This window comes from Bos indicus, chromosome 5 (assembly GCF_029378745.1).
Source record: "Bos indicus isolate NIAB-ARS_2022 breed Sahiwal x Tharparkar chromosome 5, NIAB-ARS_B.indTharparkar_mat_pri_1.0, whole genome shotgun sequence".
NCBI lineage: Eukaryota > Metazoa > Chordata > Mammalia > Artiodactyla > Bovidae > Bos > Bos indicus.
Window position 1 is genome coordinate 22,867,124 of NC_091764.1, and position 21,836 is coordinate 22,888,959.

The 21,836-nt window shown below is 40.5% G+C and overlaps 1 protein-coding gene across 2 annotated transcripts in view; it reads right to left on the reverse strand.

Annotated features, from left to right (window-relative positions):
* EEA1 (early endosome antigen 1) overlaps positions 1-21,836 on the reverse strand; it is a 206,501-nt gene that overhangs the window by 134,195 nt on the left and 50,470 nt on the right. For both annotated transcript variants that reach the window (XM_070788562.1, XM_070788563.1), the window contains exon 3: positions 5,273-5,399. The gene's annotated coding sequence lies outside the window, so the exon portion shown is untranslated. The remainder of the gene's footprint in view (positions 1-5,272; positions 5,400-21,836) is intronic.

The window sequence follows — 21,836 nt, forward strand, 5'->3', positions numbered from 1 at the left end:
CCAGAGCCAGATACCCTAGAGTATGAAGTCAAGCAGGACTTAGGAAGCATCACTACAAACAAAGCTAGTGGAGGTGATGGAATTCCAGCTGAGCTATTTCAAATCCTGGAAGATGATGCTGTTAAAGTGCTGTACTCAATATGCCAACAAATGTGGAAAAATCAGCAGTGGTCACAGGAATGGAAAAGGCCAGTTTTCATTTCAATCCCAAAGAAGGGCAATGTCAAAGAATGTTCAAACTACTGCACAATTGTACTCATTTTACATACTGGCAAGGTACTGCTCAAAATCCTTCAAGCTGGGCTTCAGCAGTATGTGGTCTGAGAACTTCAGATGTACAAGCTGGATTTAGAAGAGGAACTAGGAAATTCCAACATCCATTGGATCATAGAAAAAAACAAGGGAATTACAGAAAAACATCTGGGTCTGCTTCATTGGCTATACCAAAGCCTTTGACTGTGTGGATCACAACAAACTGTGGAATATTCTTAAAGAGATGGGAATACCAGACCACTTCACCTGTCTCCTGAGAAATTTGTATGCAAGACAAGAAGCAACAGTTAGAACTGGACATGGAACAATGGACTGGTTCAAAACTGGTAAGGAGTACATCGAGGCTGTATATTGTTGCCCTGATTATTTAACTTCTATGCAGAGTACAGCATTCAAAATGCTGGGCTAGATGACTCACAAGCTGTAATAAAGATTGCTGGGAGAGATATCAACAACCTCAGATATGCAGATGATACTATTCTAATGGCAGAAAGCGAAGAGTAACTAAAGAGCCTCTTGATGAAAGTGAAAGAGGAGAGTGAAAAAGCTGGCTTAAAAATCACCATTCCAAAAACTAAGATCATGGCTGCTGCTGCTAAGTTGCTTCAGTTGTGTCCGATTCTGTGTGACCCCATAGACAGCAGCCCACCAGGCTCCCCCATCCCTGGGATTCTCCAGGCAAGAACACTGGAATGGGGTGCCATTTCCTTCTCCAATGCATGAAAGTGAAAAGTGAAAGTGAAGTCGCTCAGTCATGTCTGACTCTTCACGACCCCATGGACCTGCAGCCTACCAGGCTCCTCCGTCCATGGGATTTTCCAGGCAAGAGTACTGGAGTGGGGTGTCATTGCCTTCTCCGAAGATCATGGCATCCAGTCCCATAACTGTATGGCAAATAGATAGGGGAAAGTGGAAACAGTGACAGATTTTATTTTCTTGGGCTCCAAAATCACTGTGGATATAGTGACTGTAGCCACAAAATTAAAAGACACTACCTCCTTGGAAGAAAAGCTATGACCCAACCTAGGCAGCATATTAAAAAGCAGAGACATCACTTTACTGACAAAAGTCCATATAGTCAAAGCTATGGTTTATCCAGCAGTCATGTATGGATGTGAGAGCTGGACCATAAAGAAGGCTGAGCACTGAAGGATTGATGCTTTTGAACTGCAGTATTAGAAAAGACTCTTGAGAGTCCCTTAGACAGCAAGGAGATCCAAACAGTCCATCCTAAAGGAAATCAACCCTGAATATTCATTGGAAGGACTGATGCTGAAACTGAAGCTCCAATACTTTGGCCACCTGATGTGAAGAGCTGACTCACTGGAAAAGATCCTGATGCTGGGAAAGATTGAGGTCAAGAAGAGAAGGGGGTGACAGAAGATGAGATGGTTGTATGGCATCACTGACTTATGGACATGAGTTTGAGTAAACTCCGGGAGTTGGTGATGGACAGGGAAGCCTGGTTTGCTGCAGTTCGTGGGTTCACAAAGAATCAAACACAATTTAATGAGTGAACAGAACAGAAACCTCGTATACTGAAATTCTAACCCCCAAAACTAACAGTATTACTAGGTTGCACCTTCGGGAGATGAGTAGGTCATGAGGGTGGAGCCCTCAAGAATAGGATTAGTGTTCTTATAAAAGAAACCATAAAGAACTCTCTGGTCTCTTCCTTCATGTGAGGATACAAGAAATCAGTGACTCAGATGTCGCCCCTCACCCAACCATGCTGGCACCCTGATCTCAGCCTTCCAGCCTTCATGACTATGACCAATCGATTTCTGCCACCCAGTCTGTGGAATTTTGTTAAAGCAGCCTAAACTAAGACAGAAGGGTACATGATCATTTCCATAACAATTGCTTTACAAACTAATATCTTTGTAAATAAACTAATATCTTCCTACTTGTGAAGATGTGGTTCAAAGCTAACAGTACTTAGAGCAATCCAACGTCTTTGTTCCTACTCAGCAGTCTTTTTTCTTTTGGTTTAATATATGTGTATGTATATTTCTTAACCCTGGAGAAAGTAAATGGCAATTCACTCAAGTATTCTGGCCTGGAAATTTCCATGGACAGAGGAGCCTGGCAGGCTACAGTAGTCCATGGGGTCGCAAAGAATTGACCATGACTGAAAGACTGAGCACATGTTTCTTAACTCTTCAAAATTTCCCAATATTTATGGACTGCAAGGAGATCCAACCAGTCCATTCTAAAGGAGATCAGCCCTGGGATTTCTTTGGAAGGAATGATGCTAAAGCTGAAACTCCAGTACTTTGGCCACCTCATGCGAAGAGTTGACTCACTGGAAAAGACTCTGATGCTGGGAGGGATTGGGGGCAAGAGGAGAAGGGGACGACAGAGGATGAGATGGCTGGATGGCATCACTGACTCGATGGACATGAGTCTGAGTGAACTCCGGGAGTTGGTGATGGACAGGGAGGCCTGGCGTGCTGTGATTCATGGGGTCACAAAGAGTCGGACACGACTGAGCAACTGATATGATCTGATCTGATGAGAAACAACCTATTCTCTGCCTTCTGTAAATCAGAACATTTTTTCTCCTGGTTAATTTCATGTGTGACCACCAAATGATTCATTTCCAAGTGGAAGCAAATGCACGAAAAATTATGACACGATAAGTAAAGTGCAGATGGTGACTGTATAAATAAGGCAGAGACAGTTTAAGGATTCTAAGGAATGCACACAGGACTACTCACCAGGTATTTGGCAGTGATTAGTTTTTATTCTTCTCAACTGAACTGTTCAGTTTTAACAAATTACCTTAGCATCATTGAACCAACTAATTGAAGTCTAGTATCAGTTTGTGTTTATTTCAACCCTTGAGGGATGGATGAGGAGGGAGGCAAAGGCAAGAACTTCAAAGCAGTGGGAAGATACATGAATTCTCCAGAAGTCCCTACTGATTTTCCCCATACTCTAGTTGACTTAACTCTAAGAAAAGTATCAGGTCTCTACTGAGTTTCTTTGGAAGCAGGTTTAGGAAATTATGTTTTAAAATTTATTAAAAATCATATATGTATGTGTATATATATATATATATGCATGTATATACATATATGGTCATGGTCAAGTCTACTGCATTTAAACCTCAAATAAAGTCAGTCAGGGCTTCCCTGGCTCAGTGGGAAAGAATCTGCCTGCCAATATAGGAGATGCGGGTTCAACCCCTGGTTGAGGAAGATCCCCTGGAGAACAAAATGGCAACCCACTTCAGTATTCTTGAGCTTAGGACAGAGGAGCCTTGTGGGCTACAGTCCACGGGGTTGCAAAGAGTCAGACACAACTTAGCAACTGAACAACAGCACAGAATCATGTAGAAGTGGCACAACAAAAATTCCTCTCTTCCTTTGTGGCTCAGCTGGTAAAAAAAAATCTGCCTGCAATGCGGAAGATCTGGGTTCAATCCCTGGGTTGGGAAGATCCCCTGGAGAAGAGAAAGGCTACCCACTCCAGTTTTCTGGCCTGGAGAATTCCATGGACTGTATAGTCCATGGGGTCACAAAGAGTCGGACATGGCTGAGCAACTTGCACAATGTAAGTTGGTGCAGCTATACTTACTTTCCATACTATGGAAAACAGTATGGAGGTTGCTCAGAAAATTAAAGACAGAATGACCATATGATCCAGCAATTCCTGGGCATATATCCAAACAAAACTCCAATCCAAAAAGATACATGCATCCCTATGTTCATAACAGCATTATTCACAATAGCCAAGACATGGAAGCAACCTAAATGCCCATCAACAGATGAATGGATAAAGGAGATATGGTATTCATCTATTCATATACATGACATTCATATATACTATTCATATGTATATGTATATATAGTACTCAGCCATAAAGTGGAGAAGGCAATGGCACCCCACTCCAGTACTCTTGCCTGGAAAATCCCATGGACTGAGGGGCCTGGTGGGCTGCAGTCCATGGGGTTGCTAAGAGTTGGACACGACTGAGGGACTTCCCTTTCACTTTTCACTTTCATGCATTGGAGAAGGAAATGACAACCCACTCCAGTGTTCTTGCCTGGAGAATCCCAGGGATGGGGGATCCTGGTGGGCTGCCGTCTATGGGGTCACACAGAGTCGGACACGACTGAAGTGACTTAGCAGCAGCAGCAGCCATAAAGAAAGAATGAAATAATGCCATTTGTCGCAACATGACTGTAACTAGAGATTATCATATTAAGTGAAGTCAGACGAGAAAGACAAATACCAGGACTTCCCGGGCAGTCCAGTGGTTAACACTGTGTTTCCACTGTGGGGCCACAGAATCCTCTAGCTCACTTCAAAATGTCTGAACTCTAAACTGACTCATCACACCCCTCTTTAGCCCACCCTTCACTCACTTCCCTATGACCTCCTGGGTTCCCATACCATTGCTGGCACTACCATACCCAAGCTAGAAATCTGCCATCTTTGCCTGTTCTCCTTTTATTTTTGCCCACATTTAATTAATCACCTTGTTCTGTAAATTCTGCTTCACATCATCCCCGTTTTCAAGTCACTCCTTTCTGACCTAGGAGCAACTCCTCTCTGATCTTGTTCTTGCATCCATCTAATTCATTCTCTACCCCCCAGCTTGAGTGATGTTACTAAAGCACAAACCTGATCTTCATTACTCCCCAGCTTAAAATTCCTCACTAGTCCCCATCATTTGAGGACAAAAACCCCAAACTGTGATTTGAAAGCCTTCCATGCCACTTGACGTTATTTTCTTTTTGCGCTGTATGCTTCAGGCATGCTGAACTACTGCAGTTTTTTGGCTCAGCACAGTCTCTCCCTGACTTCTGGGCCACGACACTTGGCTGAATGTTTGCTACATTCATCCTCCTTTTGTCGTCTAATTCCTACTCTTTCCGAACTCTCGCCCTGCCCCCAGTTAAGCTACGGGGCCTATACGTATCTCCATTTTGTACTCAACCCTTGGAAGGATGAGAAGGGAACATCACAGACTCAAAACACTTTAAGTTACCTGAAAATTCTGTCCCTGAGGAGCATCATTTGGCCACCTCCTCTTGTTCTGAATAAAGACCCCGCAAATTTTCAATTATAATTGGCTTCTCAGGCAGTTTTGTCTTCAAAGAGTAAATGCACTTATCCTGTTGAGGCAAGCAGAACAATCCACATGAACATTTTATTGCCCACTGTAAATTAATAAAATGACATTTCAGTCACTGTAAGCATGAATAAAATGAGTCTGCCAAGAAAAGACTTTACTTTCAACGTGCTTGACAAAAATTCAAGTTTTGAGTCTGCAAAGCAGATTCAGAGCTTGTACCACAGTGAATTTACCAGTGTAAATACACTTCCTGAGGTCTCTTGACAGCTAGCCATCTGGCCTCCCTAGGCAGTATAATTAGAAAGATGAGTTGTATAGAATTTAGACTGACTGCACTTCCATCTTCTCTTATGATTTGATAGAAACTCATTGATAGAAGATTCCACAGACCACCTAATTCAGTGTGTTGCTTAAGTCCATAGATGGCTTAGAATAGTCTGAAAATCTAAAGTAGAGTATTACAGTCAGGGCTCAAATAAATGGTCCTTTGTAAAATACTAATCTGAAAATGTCTTGCCACCACAGGTAGCATGAATGAGAAGTGGGAGATGACAAAGTACTTTACATAACATAATTATTATTGACAGTTAAAGTATTATTGTGTAAAAAATATCTAGGTCTCTGGGTGGAAGAATGCCTCTTTCTTTTTCTTTCTCTCTCCCCTTCTCTCTCGCTTATATCCATCTATATTAAGACAATTAAGGGAGAAAAAAATCTACCTGATAACTCAGGGCAATCACTTATTCATGTTATCACTTCTAAATTATATTACAATAGTATACTTGATGTCAGCATTGCAAGATTACATAAAAAATAATGCATTGTACACTTTTTAAAAGTGTTTTAAGAACTATGCTTGTTACAGATTAGTTGGCTAAAAGTGGGATCCAAAAATATATTTCACTTGACAGATTTTGGCTAATATATAAAATGTATACTTAGTTGACAAAAAACAAGCAAACAAATTAATTTGCAAAGAAAATTAAGAACAATTTTTGGAAAATACCATCTCCTTCTTCTCCCTTTTACCTTGTAGGGAAAGAAAACCTTTTCCTCTACCCTCTTAGCTCAAGTACCTGCAGAGGTACAAATTAAACTAATAAAATACAGATTAACAGGAGAAAAGGCATACAAGTTTTATTAATACTAGTATTTACATGTGTATGATAACTTTACCCCCTCTCCCCCTAAAAAAAGAAGTGAAAAATCCAAAGAAGTGGTTAGACTTAGGGGCTTATATATCATTTTAACAAATGGTGATATATTGTAGAAAAGTTACTAGACAAAGCAAAGGGAGTTTGGGCTTCTAGGGCAGAGGAATTGTGGGGAAAGTGACAAGAAAATATATGAGTAGAAGGAATGGAGGATAAGTGTTATTTGAATGTTTTGTTTATGCAAACTCATCTCAGTGCCAGCTTTCCATCTCCAACGTCGTAAGTTAATTAAAAAGCAGACCATTAATAAATTAATTAAACAGCAGGCAATAACTAGTAGCCCACTTAAGCAAACCAAAACCTAAGCCTGGACCTCCCTGGTGCTGCAGTGGATAAGAATCTGCCTGTCAATGCAGTGGACACGGTTTCGACCCCTAGTCTGGGACGATCCCACATGCCGCAGAGCAGATAGACTTGGGAGCCACAACTACTGGGCCCAAGTTCTAAAGCCCCTGAGCTGCAGAACTGAGCCCGCATGTTGCAGTTACTAAAGCCTGCGTGCCTAGAGCCCATGCTTCACAAGAGAAGCTGCTGCAATGAGAAGCCTGAGCCCTGCAACCAGAGAAAGCCTGTGCATAGCAACAGAGACCCAGCACAAGGAAATAAATAAATTAAAATTTAAAAACAAACCAAAACACTAAATCTAAGACTGAAGTGCCTTAAGGTTAAGAAATCAAAACCTAAGAACAACCTGTCACAAACAGCCAACCAGGCTTTCTGAATTAGTGCAACTGCTCAAGCTATGAAGTGAAGTGAAAGTGAAGTCACTCAGTCATGCCCGACTCTTGGCAGCCCCATGGACTATAGCCTATGAGGTTCCTTCATCCATGGAATTTTCCAGGCAAGAGTACTAGAGTGGGTTGCCATTTCCTTCTCCAGGAGATCTTCCCAACCCAGGGCTTGAACCCGGGTCTCAAGCTATAGCTAATCAAGTAATATCCTTGCTTTGCTTCTTCCTCCACTCTGTAAAAGTCTTTTCCCTGGCTCTTGTTGGTGAAATGATTTTAACTACTTCCAATTAGGCATTACCCAATTCAAATCAAGTTTTGCTCAAATACACCCTTAAAATATTTAATATGGCTCAGTATATCTTTGAACAAGCAATAAGGATAGCTCTCTTCTTGCTGAGCGACTTCACTTTCTTTCTTTCTTCTTGCTGGTACCATAGAGGGGAAAAATGTATGCCCTGCTTTTAAACAAAAAGATAGAGGGTAGACAGCACTGTTTAAAAAAAAAAAAATCAAAGAAGACAATTTAGGTGATACAAACAAATTTTAATGCTTCACAGATCCACAGTCTCCTTTGGAGAACTGCAAAATGAGGTGGAAGGCAAAAAGTTTTTATATGATAAGGAATATCTGATGAACTGGTGCCATACTGTCAAACTTGTTTGGGTGAGAAGGCCCAGAGTTGGCTTGGCATTCAGGGTTTGTTGAATAAATATTCAACTGGCCCTCTGTATTCAGCTTCCCTGGTGGCTCAGAGGATAAAGCGTCTGCCTGCAATGCGGGAAACCCGGGTTCGATCCCTGGGTTGGGAAGATCCCCTGGAGAAGGAAATGGCAACCCACTCCAGTATTCTTGCCTGGAGAATCCCATGGACAGAGGAGCCTGGCGGGCTACAGTCCACAGGGTCGCAAAGAGTCAGACATGACTGAGCGATTTCACTTTCTTTCTGTATTCATGGTTCCACATATGCAGATTCAACCAAACATGGATTGAAAATATTCAAAAAAAGAAATTCCAGAAGGTTCCAAAAAGCAAAATTTAAATTTACCACACTACCAAATTCATTGTTTGAGACCATCATCACCCTGATAACAAAACCAGACAAAGTTACCCCAACAAAAGAAAATTGCCGACCAATATCACTGATATGAACATAGATGCAAAAATCTTCAACAAAATATTAGCAAACCAAATTCAACAATATGTTAAAAGAATTATATGCTATGATAAAGGGGAATTTAGCCCAGGGATGCAAGGATGATTCAATATCTGCAAATCAATCAATATGATACACCTTATTAACAAATTGAATGACTAAATTACAAAAGTATCTTATCAATGGAGAAGATATCTACTTAAATGTGCATGAGAAATTTTATCCTTCATTACCAGGCTTTTCCTGGTAACCTCCTTGCTTACATCTTTGAAACAGTTTCTCAGAGCTATTTGAGAGTCTATCTCTGGGGTTTTAGTTCTCAGTAAGACACTCAACATTAAAACTCAACATTCAGAAAACTAAGATCATGGGGTCTGGTCCAATCACTTCATGGCAAATAGATGGGGAAACAGTGACAGACTTTATTTTGGGGGGCTCCAAAATCACTGCAGATAGTGACTGCAGCCATGAAATTAAAAGACACTTGCTCCTTGAAAGAAAGGTTATGACCAACCTACACAGCATATTAAAAAGCAGAGACATTACTTTGCCAACAAAGGTCCATCTAGTCAAAGGTATGGTTTTTCCAGTAGTCATGTATGGATGTAAGAGTTGGACTATAAAAAAAGCTGATTGCCAAAGAATTGATTCTTTTGAACTGTGGTGTTGGAGAAGACTCTTGAGAGTCCCTTGGACTGCAAGGAGATCCAACCAGTCCATCCTAAAGAAAATCAGTCCTGAATATTCATTGGAAGGACTGACACTGAAGCTGAAACTCCAATACTTTGGCCACCTGATGTGAAAAACTGACTCATTGGAAAAGACCCTGATGCGGGGAGTTTGAAGGCAGGAGGAGAAGGGGACGACAGAGGATGAGATGGTTGGATCGTTATCCCCAACTCAATGAACATGAATTTGAGTAAACTCCGGGAGTTGGCGATGGATAGGGAGGCCTGGAGTGCTGCAGTCCATGGGGTCACAGAGTCAGACACAACTGAGCGACTGAACTGAACTGAAGACACTGAATAAATCTGACCCACAGCTTTTACACTGTGCTTTTAAAGTCAGTAGTTCTAGTCTTAATTTTTTGAGATACTGCCATAGTGGCTGCAGCAACTCATATTCTTAACAACAGTGCAGGAGGGTTTCCTTTTCTCCACATTCTCAACAACACTTGCTATTTCTTGTCTTTTTGATGCTAACCATTCTACAGATGTGAGGTGATAGCTCAGTGTGGTTTTGACTTGCATTTCCCCAATAATTAGTGATGCTGAACATCATATGCTTGTTGATCATCTATATGTCTATTTTGGACAAAAGTTCAGATCCTCTGCCCATTTAAAAAATTTTTGTATTATTTTTTGGCTGCGCTGGTCTTGGTTTCTGCATGCGGGCTTTCTCTGGTTGGGGGTGGGGCGGGGCGGCTACTCTTCATTGTGGTGCACAGGCTTTTCACTGCTGTGGCTGCTTCTGTTGCAGGGCATGGACTCTGGGCACAGGGCCTTCAGCAGTGGTGGCACATGGGCTTAGTTGCTCCACAGCATGTGAGATCTTCCTTGACCAGGGATTGAATGCATGTCCCCCGCATTGGCAGGCAGACTCTCAACCTCTGAACCACCAGGGAGGTCCCCTCTGCCCATTTTTAAACTGGGGTGTCTGTTGTCGTTGTTGAACCCCTTTATGTGCCCTGTGCCTAGTTAGGCTAGACAAACCAAAAAGTCAGAGTTCGGAGCAGAGAAAGGTTTATTGAAGGGTCAAACAAGGAGCGTGGGAAGCTTTTGCTCAAAATACCCAACTCCCTGATGGATTTCTGGAAAGAGTTTTTTTGTTTGGTTTGGTTTGGTTTTGGTTTTGGGGGGTTTTTGGCCGCACTGTGTGGCTTGTGGGAATCTTACTTCCCTAACCACCAATCAAACCTGGGCCCTCAGCAGGGAAAGCAAGGAGTCCTAAACATGGAACTGCCAAGGAATTCCACAGGCAAGAGGTTTTTAAAGGCAGCATTTGGGGTGAGGGCTGTAGGGGACATGACTTCTGACTGATGTGTGGTGACATAACAGGGTGGTGTGTTCCAGGAATCTCAGTCATCAACCTTTGGTCTCAGGATGCAGTTACCATTTTTCCATCTGGGTGGGCCCTACTTCCTGCAGAACATCTCAAAGATATATCATTGTTGCTCACTGGTGTCTGACTCTTTGGGACCCCATGGACTGCAGCACGCCAGGCTTCCCTGCCTTTCACTATCTCCAGGAATTTGCTCAAATTCATGTTCATTGAGTCAATGATGCCATCCAACCATTTCACCCTCTGTCTCCTGCTTCTCCTCCAGCCTTCAATCTTTCCCAGCATCAGGGTCTTTTCCAATGAGTTGGCTCTTTGCATCAGGTGGCCAAAGTATTGGATTTTCAGCTTCAGCATCAGTCCTTCCGATGAATATTCAGGGTTGATTTTCTTTAGCATGGACTGGTTGGATCTCCCTGCTGTCCAAGGGACTCTCAAGAGTCTTCTCCAACACCACACTTCAAAAGCATCAATTCTTCAGCACTAAACCTTCTTTATGGTCCAACTCTTACATCCATACATGACTACTGGAAAAAACCATAGTTTTGACTACATGGACCTTTGTTGACAAAGTGATGTCTCTGCTTTTTAATACACTGTCTAGGTTAGTCATAGTTTTTCTTCCAAGGAGCAAGCATCTTTTAATTTCATGGCTGCTGTCACTGTCCACCGTGATTGTGGAGTCCAAGCAAATAAAGTCTGTCACTGTTTCCATTTTTTCTCCATCTATTTACCATGAAGTGATGGGACTAGATGCCATGATCTTAGTTTTTTGAATGTTGGGTTTTAAGCCAGCTTTTCACTCTCCTCTTTTCACCTTCATCAAGAGGCTCTTTATATGTATCAGGTTCTTATGTATATCCCTCAAGGAGGAACTAGGACTGATTTATCACCAAAGTACTGTTTCTTGACTATTTTCCTTTATTTCTGCATTCCCTCAGTTCCCTAACTAGTAACTGCTGAAATCTGCTCTTTAGAACTCAAGATCCTGTTGCTGGGAAAGATCGAAGCAAAAGGAGAAGTGGGCAGCAGAGGATGAGATGGTTAGACAGCATCACTGACTCAGTGGATATGAATTTGAACAAACTCCAGGAAATAATAAAGGACAGGGAAGCCTGGCGTGCTGCAGTCCATAGGGTCACAAAGAGTTGGACATGACTTACCGACTGAACCACAAGAGAACTCAGGGAAGGCCTGCTGCTGCTGTTAAGTTGCTTCAGTCATGTCTGACTCTGTGCGACCCCATAGACGGCAGCCCACCAGGCTCCCCCATCCCTGGGATTCTCTCAGGCAAGAACACTGGAGTGGGTTGCCATTTCCTTCTCCAATGCATTAAAGTGAAAGTGAAGTTGCTCAGTCGTGTCCAACTCTTAGCGACCCCATGGACTGCAGCCTACCAGGCTCTTCCATCCATGGGAGTTTCCAGGCAAGAGTACTGGAGTGGGGCCTACTGGAGACCAAAGCCTTTTTCTACAAGCAAGAAAGGGGAGCTCTGGAAAGGCTTCTGTACTGGGGAGAGCCTCACAGGCTCCTGCTCATTTTCAGTGCCCCCTTTTCTTTGATAGTCCTCTGTCCTATTCTGTGAGGAATAAGCACAGGACAAGAAAGGGAATACAGTTCTGGGTAGAGACTTTAATCATAAACTCAGCAGAGGAACTTTGTTTCTGAAGGAGTCAGTTCCAGTATTGTATGGGTTCTTTCCATATATTTGGATATTAATCCTTTATCAGATACATGATTTGCAAATTTTTCTCCCATTCAGTAGGCTGTCATTTCATTTTGTTGATGCTTTCCTTTGGTGTGCAGAAACTTTATTTATTTTTATTTTTGTTTCTCTTGCCTGAGGAGACATATCCAAAAAAATATTGCTAAGACTGATGTCAAAAAGTGTACTGCCTATTTTCTAGGTTCTTTTGTTTTTTTGGCCATGCAGCTTGTGGGATTCTAGTTTCCCAACCAGGGATTGAACCCAAGTCCCCTGCAGTGGATGCACAGAGCCAACCACTGGCCCACCAGGGGAGTCCCAATGTACTAGGTACTGCCTGTTTTCTTCAGGGAATTTAACGGTTTGCCATTTACATTCAAGGCTTTAATCCATTTAGAGTTAATTTTTTTATATGATGTAAGATTGGGATCTAGTTTTAATCTTTTGCATATGGCTATCTAGTTTTCCCAACAGCATTTACTGAAGAGACTTTCTTTTTTCCCTTGTATGTTCTTGGCTCCTTTGTCATAAATTAGTTGCCCGTGTGTGTGTGTGTGTGTGTGTGTGTGTGTGTGTGTGTGTGTTTCCTCTCAGTCTCAGAAATGTAATCTTAGTCAACCAGTTTGGAATTTCCTGGTCATCACCAGTGAGGTCATCTGTCATGTGAGCCCTCTAGCCCCCAGAGGAAGAAGAAGCAATCTGCATGATAAAAGCTATTGCAATTCTCCTCCCCCTAAAAAGAGGTGCTGGCCCCAAATAATTCTTTTTCTTTTGGAAATAACTTCTTTGCCCCACCCTCCTTTCTATAAAAGCCTTCCATTTTGTATCATTCCCTGGAGTGCTCTTCTAGTTACTACACAGCCTGCTTCCTGATTAATTCAATCACTGAATAAAGCATTAGAATCTTCAAGTTTACTTGGTTGAATTTTGTTTTGTTTTAACACATACAACCAATTTAGTGGAATAATTTACAATTGACAAGTTGTAGGTAGATAAATTAGTACTCCTGTCCCTTGATTTTGAGAATGTTGGTGACTTTAAAATACTGTGAGGTAGAATAGAATAGGAGACGGCAATGGCACCCCACTCCAGTACTCTTGCCTGGAAAATCCCATGGACAGAGGAGCCTGGTGGGCTGCAGTCCATGGGGTCGCTAGGAGTCGGACACGACTGAGCGACTTCACTTTCACTTTTCACTTTCATGCATCGGAGAAGAAAATGGCAACCCACTCCAGCGTTCTTGCCTGGAGAATCCCAGGGACAGGAGAGCCTGGTGGGCTGCCGTCTATGGGGTCACACAGAGTCGGACACGACTGAAGTGACTTAGCTTAGCTTAGAATAGAATAAAGAATCCATTGTATCATTTGCTCTGACTTGGGAAGTTGAAGACACACAGAAAGACCAAACCATTTTTCAAGCCTTAGGACATTTGGAAAGGCCAACTCATTTTTTAAGCCTGCATAGTATTTGCTGTCCCTGATTAGGATGCTGGCTTGACTAACGGTGCCAACAGTTTAAAAAGAACTACAATTATTTTCGGTTTGTTCCATTTTATTGTATTTTAAATTTTTTGGTTCATTTCTTTTATTTGGAAAATTAATAACTACTAAAGTTTGGGAGGAATGGTTTTACTCAAATTCTCTAAACAAATGTTTGCAAGATCTTTTCGTTGTATTGTCAGTTGTTTACTCAAACAACAGTTAGTTTAGAAGTTTTTTTTCATGTGGAAGAAATACTAACTGTTGAGACATAGGTTTGACTAGCAAACAAAATTTACCTGGGGTTGTAAAATGTTCTACAAAATGTTCAATAAAATAAAGGCAAAATACAGGACTATCTTGGTAGATAAGAATTAACCCAATTTTATTTGAAAGGAGCCCGCTAGTAAGTAAACCTTTTCTACGTTGAAAAATGTTCTATTAAATATTGCAAGCACTGTATGTTGTTTTTAAAGTGTTTTACACAACAGTACCAAGTTGCAATTGTGCTAAGACGTATCTGATTCTTTTGGAACCCCTTGGACTGGCGCCTGCCATGCTTCGTCCATGGGATTTCCCAGGCAAGAATACTGGAGTGGTTTCCTACTCTAGGAGATCTTCCTGGATCAGGGGTTGAACCTATGTTTCTTGCATTGGCAGATGGATTCTTTACCCCTGAGCCACCAGGGAATTACTTTGCAAGTTTTCATTGCAAACAGAAAGCTTGTAGCTTACACATATTGAGCTGTTAGTTACCAGAGCTTTTCTGAACTTCTTGCTTACATTATTATATTTCACTTATCCTCCCAATAATCTGATGAGATAAAGAGTACTGAGGTTTAAACAATTTGCCCAGACCAAGAAGTGGTTGATCCAGCATGTAGAGCCAGGTAGTCTTACTCCAAAGCCTGTTCTCTTAATGATTTTAAATATTTGAATATTTACTGGACTGGCAGAAAAAACACCAGTAAAATAGGCAATCATTATAGGAGTTTAATTATTTTATTTATTTACATATTGTGAAAATAATTATTTAAATAAGGAATCCATTAGACTGAGGTGGCTCTATTCTTAGCAGCCTACCCAACCAAACCAAAACTTAAGCTTCAAGGTTAAGAAATCAAAATCAAAATCATAAACATCTAACTATGGCTTTCCAAGTAAGGTAAACACTTAAGCTATGGCTAATGAAATAACTTTTTGCTTGGCTTCTGCTTCTTGCTTATAAAAATCTTACCACTAGCGTCTGCTGATAGAGTGCACCTAATCACTTCTAGTTTGGCACTGCCTGATTAAAATAGATTTTTGTTCAAATAAACTCTTAAAAATGTTAATATGTCTCAGTTTCTCTTTTAACACTAAATATGTATTTTAAAAACATTCTCATAAACTTTTATCTCCTATAACTGTATGGTCTTCATAATTTTCATTTCTAATGTCTAAATCAACGTTAGAATGTTAGAAATCAACCCAAAGGACTTCCCTGGTGGTCCAGTAGTTAAGAGACCACCTGCTAATACAGGAGACAGGGGTTAAATCCCTGGTCAGGGAAGATTCCATATGCCACAGGGCAACTAAGCCCGTATGCCCCAACTACCGGAGGCTCCATGCCCTGGAGCCCGCGGTCTGCAGTAAGAGAAGCCACCGCAACAAGAAGCCCTTGCACGGGTAGCCCCCACTCACTGCGACTAGAGAAAGCCCACACACAGCAATGAAGACCCAGCACAGCCAAAAACAAACGCATTTTAAAAATTTAAAAAAAAAAAAAAAAATCAGCCCACGAATTTAAAAAATCACTATTACATATCAGTTTTTTGTTTGTTTGCTCACTAAAGGTTTTTAGTAAATCAGAACTACATAAATCACATTCTATATGTTAACACATAATTTTCAAAAAGGTAAAAATCATGACTCTCCTAGTTGTTTACCTCATTAATGACAGAACCAGCAGAATAATAAACCTTGTTCAAATGGAGCGTAGAAAGACAAAGGTATTTATCGTTACTGAGAGGAGAAAGAATGCTGGAATAACATTACTAAATTACATTAAAATTGGGTAATATACCATTGGGCAATAAAACTAATCTTTCAGTTTCAACCCAAGCTCTTCTACTGGACACAAATCACTTGTATCTCTATGAGACAAAGTTATCTGCATTGCTAAAAAAAACACTATTTGTGTCAAACTCTGTCTGGTTTTCTTCAATTTAAAATCTACCCTTACAGCCATTTTTACCATTTATCACTATCACATTACATATTTTACATGTTTACCTTGTTTATGGTCTGTTCCTACCATTTAGAATATAAAGGCAGAATTTTTTCGTCTTTTGTGCATTGCAGAATGCCCAACACCTAAAATAATGTCTGATCCTTGGTAGGTACTCAAAATATATGTTGAATGAATAAATGAGTGAAGAAAAAAAAAAAAAAGAATGATATGGTTGACTTTAAAAACATTAGCCATATTAAGAGGAAAAGTGTAAAGTAACCAAGTCTAGAGTAAATTAGCATCCGGTACCATCACTTTGTGGCAAATAGATGGGGAAAAAGTGGAAACAGTGACAGACTTTATTTTCTTGAGTTCCAAAATAACTGCAGATGAAGACAGCAATCATGAAATTAACGCTTGCTCCTTGGAAGAAAAACTATGACAAACCTAGACAGCATACTAAAAAGCAGAGACATCACTTTGTCAACAAAGGTCTGTATAGTCAAATCTATAGTTTTACCTGTAGTCATGGATGGATGTTTGAGAGTTGGACCATAAAAAATGCTGAGTGCCAAAAAATTGATGTTTTCGAAGTACGTTGCTGGAGAAGACTTTTGTGAGTCCCTTGGACAGCAAGGAGATCAAACCAGTCAATCCTAAAGGAAATCAACCCTGAATATACTTTGGCCACCTGATGTAAAGAGCCAACTCATTGGAAAAGACCCTGATGCTGGGAAAGATTGAAGGCAAAAGAACGGGATGACAGAGGATGAGATGGTTGGATGGCATCGCTGACTCAATGGACATGAGTTTGAGCAAACTCCTGGAGATCATGAAGGACAGGGAAGCCCAGTGTGGTGCAGTCCATGGGGTCACAAAGAGTCAGACATGATTTAGTGACTGAACAACAATGAACAAACTAAATTGCTTGAAGGATAGCCAAACCCTCATATTGGTGCTTTGATAGAGGAAATTTTCCAGCCCAAATTTCTGCAGAAATATTAATAGAAATGGCATATGATGAGATGGAGAAACAAGCAGCAAAGCAGCATCTGTAGAAAATCTGTTAGCTTCACATTCTCAAGGTGAAAATAGAGAGGAAACAACCATGTCTTCTCTGAAGACAGCTGGGGCTTGGGGAAGAACCAGACCCGGATTGTAAAATTTAGCAAAATAAATTTCACCTCAAGAAGCCATTTGTTACTGAAGGGATCAAAATATGCCACTTTGGCATAAGGATTATTTTGAGCTGATGGCAGTTAAGAAACAGCAAGCATTGAGGAAAAAAACTCTCGCCCTCCCCCCATCTGGCCAAGAGCAAAAACGTACATGTTCATTTGTAAAAGTGTTTCCCTCACCTGTACTAAGAAGAGAAATCTATCATTCCCCAGGGACTCTTAATAACTGAAGATGGTTCTAGACTCTTACCTTCCCAGAGACTGATACCAAGTGCAATCTAAATGACAAACCTCACAAGTACCCTTATCTTCCATGTTCCCAGGAACTCAAACTCCTTCCCTTTGTCTTGTCCTTCACAAATGTATTGCTCATTGTTGAAATGACATATAAGCCTTTGGGTCTGATCAGTCCTTTGGTGTGTTCACGTCATTTCTGGTAGACCTCTGACACGCACATTTGATAAATCTTCTTTTCTTGTTAATCTATCTTTTGCCAGTTCAATTTGCATGGCCCCAGCCACTGAACCTAAGAAGGGAGGGGGAAGAGATTTTTTCTCCCATTTTCCAGCCACTTTACCTTCCTTGTTGGCATCTACTCTGAAAATGTGGTCATATTTTTAAACATGATATCTTTAAGGCTATCACCTAAATAATCTTTAATCACTTTACAGTAATATATTAATTCAGTTCAAAATATTTGACAACTAGATGAAAAGAAGGACTTTAATGAGATAAATCCAAGTTGACAATCTTTTTAATGTGCAAACATTTTGCTGTCTCAATCAGAGGCTTATTTCATACCACACTAGAGAAAATTTAGCTCTTACATTGTTCCTTGCATCCTCAAAAATACCATACATATAGGGTATTTTATTTGGTCTTTAGCCCAGAAGCTTGTTATTAATAGATTTAAATCTTGTCTAGAGGCATCTGCTAAAATAAAATAGTAATTCAAATAACTTTTTAAATGTTAATATTTTTATATATGAACTTATTTTTAATTGTGATAAGATATTTATGAACTACACAGTAGGAATTGGAAGAACTTCCTCTCTAAAGGACCAGATAGTATACATTTTAGACTTTGTAGGTCATATGGTTTCTGTAGCAACTGCTCAATTCAGCTACTGTGCTATGAAACAGCATAGACCATAACTGAACAAATGGACATGCTTACCTTCTTTTTTTGATTTATTTGGCTGTGCCAGGTCTTAGTTGTGGCTTGCAGGATTTTTGATCTTCGTTTAGGCATGTGGCATCTTTAGCTGCAGCATGTGGGATCTATAAATTACATTTCTTACACTGAAATTGCTTGGTTTTAATATCTCCATTATACCTGTTGACCTGAAGGAAGCAGACTGCTGGATATTCCTCCAGCAAATATGGGTTTATACTTGATCAGCAGAGAACTGCAATTCAGGTTCTGAAACCATGGCAAGATAGGTACAAGTCCTGGCACAGCAGGGGAGGAGAATGCTTTTAAGGAGAGGAAAAGGAAGTTGGGAGGGCTATCGTAAAAGAGTCCATGGCGTTTCATTGGCTGAGTCCTTGCTAGAAAAGAAATGCTTCTCCTCTCCTCCAGGGTTCTGCTATAGTGGCAGGGTGTGGGAGCTCCCCCTTCTGGTCTCGTCACTCGTTGATTAATTTTACATACCCAACTTCTGAAAATGAGAGTGTTTCTTCTCTCCTATCCCCTTTCTTATATTCCTTGAAAGTGTGTTAGAACTCACCTATAAAATTATCTGGGCCTGGTGATTTTCTTTGAAGGCATGAGAATATTTTTAAATGCTGATTACATTTTAACAATTTTTCCTAAATGTTCATTTGTGTGTTCTCTCCTTTTAATTTCTGTTTATCATGATAATTTCCCTTTCTGCCACTATCTCTGGTTTTATTCTTTTGTTTTCTCCTCTAATCTCTTAGATTGGAAGCTTAGCTTATTAACTTTAAGGCATTACTTTTCTTTCTAATATAAGTATTGAAAACATTCATTTTCCTCTCCAGGAAGTATTTTTTAAAATTTTCAAACATACACTATTAAAAGAAAAAAAATCTTTTAAAATGCATTTCTAACTCAATTGCATTGTTTCTAAAGAATATGGTCTGTATACACCAGTTTTTAAAAAACTTATTCAAATTTGTCTAAACAGTTTGGCCATATACCTGAATGGTTTTCACATAAATGCTTTAGGGGCACTTGACAGGAATGTATGGAATCCAGCTGTCAGGTATAGGGGTCTATATGTAACCAACAGATGAAGTTTGTTACTGCATTTTTCAAGTCATCTGTATTCCTTCTGATGCCTTTTATGATTGCTTGATTAAATACTGATGTGATATATCAGAATCTCCCACTGTGCTGGTGGATTTATTGATTTTCCTTATAGTTCTGGCAACTTTACATTATGTATTTTTTTTTTTTTGGCTGTTCCGGGTCTTACTTACAGTACACGAGATCTTCACTGCAGCATGTGGCATCTAGCCCCTTGACCAGGGGTCAAACCTGGGCCTCCCTGCATCAGGATAACAGAGTTTTAACCACTGGGGCCACAAGGGAAGTTTCTACTTTATGTATTTTAAAGTTGTGCTATGAAGCCTTTACACCTTTAGAATTATCAAATTTTGAGGATATGAGTCATCTATCAATGTTTTTACCATTATTTCAGTAATATTTTTTTAATTTTAAGGTCTAAAGTGAATATAGTCATACCATCTTTATTTTAGGCCCCTTCCTTGGTGGCTCAGATGAAGAATCTGCCTGCAATGAGGAAGATCTGGGTTTGATCCCTGGGTTGGGGAGATCCCCTGGAGAAGGGAACGGCTACCCTTTCCAGTATTCTGGCCTGGAGAATTTCATAGACAGAGGAGCCTGGCAGGCTACAGTCCATGCGGTCACAAACAGTTGGACGTGACTGAGCAACTTACACTTCACTTCACCTTTATTTTGGTCATTATTTGTTTTAGTACTTTTTTTTTTTTTTACATCCTTTGCATTTTAGTCTCTTTTTTAATGGTTTAGACAGTGGTGTGCTGGCAAATGCATAACAACCAGCTCTCTGGGAAGGCAAGGTAGAATCTGATTTGTAGAATTTATTGATTTCTTTTGTATCAATACTCCCACCTGAGATTGCTAGATAAAGGTCAGGCTGCACAGTTAAATCTGAATTGCAGATAAACAATTATTTTTAATATAAGTGTATCTCAAATAGTGCATGGAACACACATTTAAAACATATTTGTGGTATCAGTGCCAAAATGGGGACCTCCTGGGGCGATCACGCCAAGGAGTATTCCCTGGGCCCTCTGCCACTAATGTCCTTATCTCTGCAGTGAGCCACAGCCTACCTCACACCCCATGAGATCCTCCAAGACCTGCAGAGGCAGTTGACACCTCCTAAAGCACTGAAATATACTTGCAAACCAGACAACACTAGGACAGGGTGACCGAGGCCAATACCATTCATAACTGGAGATTTCACAGCCATGTTTCTAGCCAGGAGTCTCATGGTACCTGGTTGCTAAATACAATCATGCTTCACACAAAGCAACGGAAGCCACAGTCCAGACACTACGATAGGCCAGGGCGGCTTCTCTCAAGGTGTGGAATGTGAGTCTAGTAACACTGCATTCCCAAAGGCTTTTTTAATGGAAACATCCTAACATACATAGAAGTAGAAAGACTAGTATAATGAACTCCTAGGTATCAGTCACCCAGCTTCTGCTATAGTCAACATGGGTCAATTGTACTTCCGCTCTCCCTGTCCCACATTTTTCCTGAGGCTGGAGTGCTTAAAGCAAATCCCAGATGCACCGTCATGTCACTAGCGATTGCTTCATCCAGCCACAAAATGGATGACAAGTTTTTACATAACTGCAATGCTGTCATCACCCCTAACAAAAATAACCCTTAAATAACCTAATATTTAGTCCATATTCAAGCTTTCCAGATTGCATCAAAGATGCCTATTTGCAATTACAGCAGTTTGTTAGAAGAGTGTTTGCAAAATTCATTTGGCTTCAAACTCCGTAACAATGGCACTTCACACATTTGCTTCTTGGACGGGCTATAAGGAGCACAGTGACAGGAAACACCTCTTCTTAAAAGCTCCAGAGGTGAGCTGGACACAAACTAGCTCACGCAGGCCCTCAAGATGAGTGCAGGTCCCTGCTAATCTCTGTACTGGGTCCAGTAGCCCTGGGTGGGATGGGCCCTAGCTGTACACCATGGAATATCGTTCAGCAATGAAAAGGAACAGGCTGATGATACTCAATTATATACCTGTCCCTTAGACAGGTATATAATTCTACAGAGAATTATGCTGAGTGAAAAAATCCAATCCCAAAAGGTTACAAACTGTATGGTTCCCTTTATACAACTTTTTTGAAATAAAAGTATAGAAATTTTTTTTAAAAGTATTGAAATATTATGGGGGAAAAACATATTTGCTGTTTATCTGAAATTCAAATTTCACCATTGCCAGCATTTTTATTTGCTAAATCTGGCAACCCTATTCTCACCAACATGATATCATTGAATGCAAAGTTGAGAGGAGATGTCCACAACAACTTGCTTTTTAAAAAGAACTTACTGAGATAAAACTCACATACCATACTATAGTCAAAGCTATGGTTTTTCCAGTAATCATGTATGGATGTGACAGTGGAAGCATAAAGAAGGCTAAGAGCCAAGAAATTGATGCTTTCGAACTGTAGGGCTGGAGAAGACTCTTGAGAGTCCCTTAGACAGC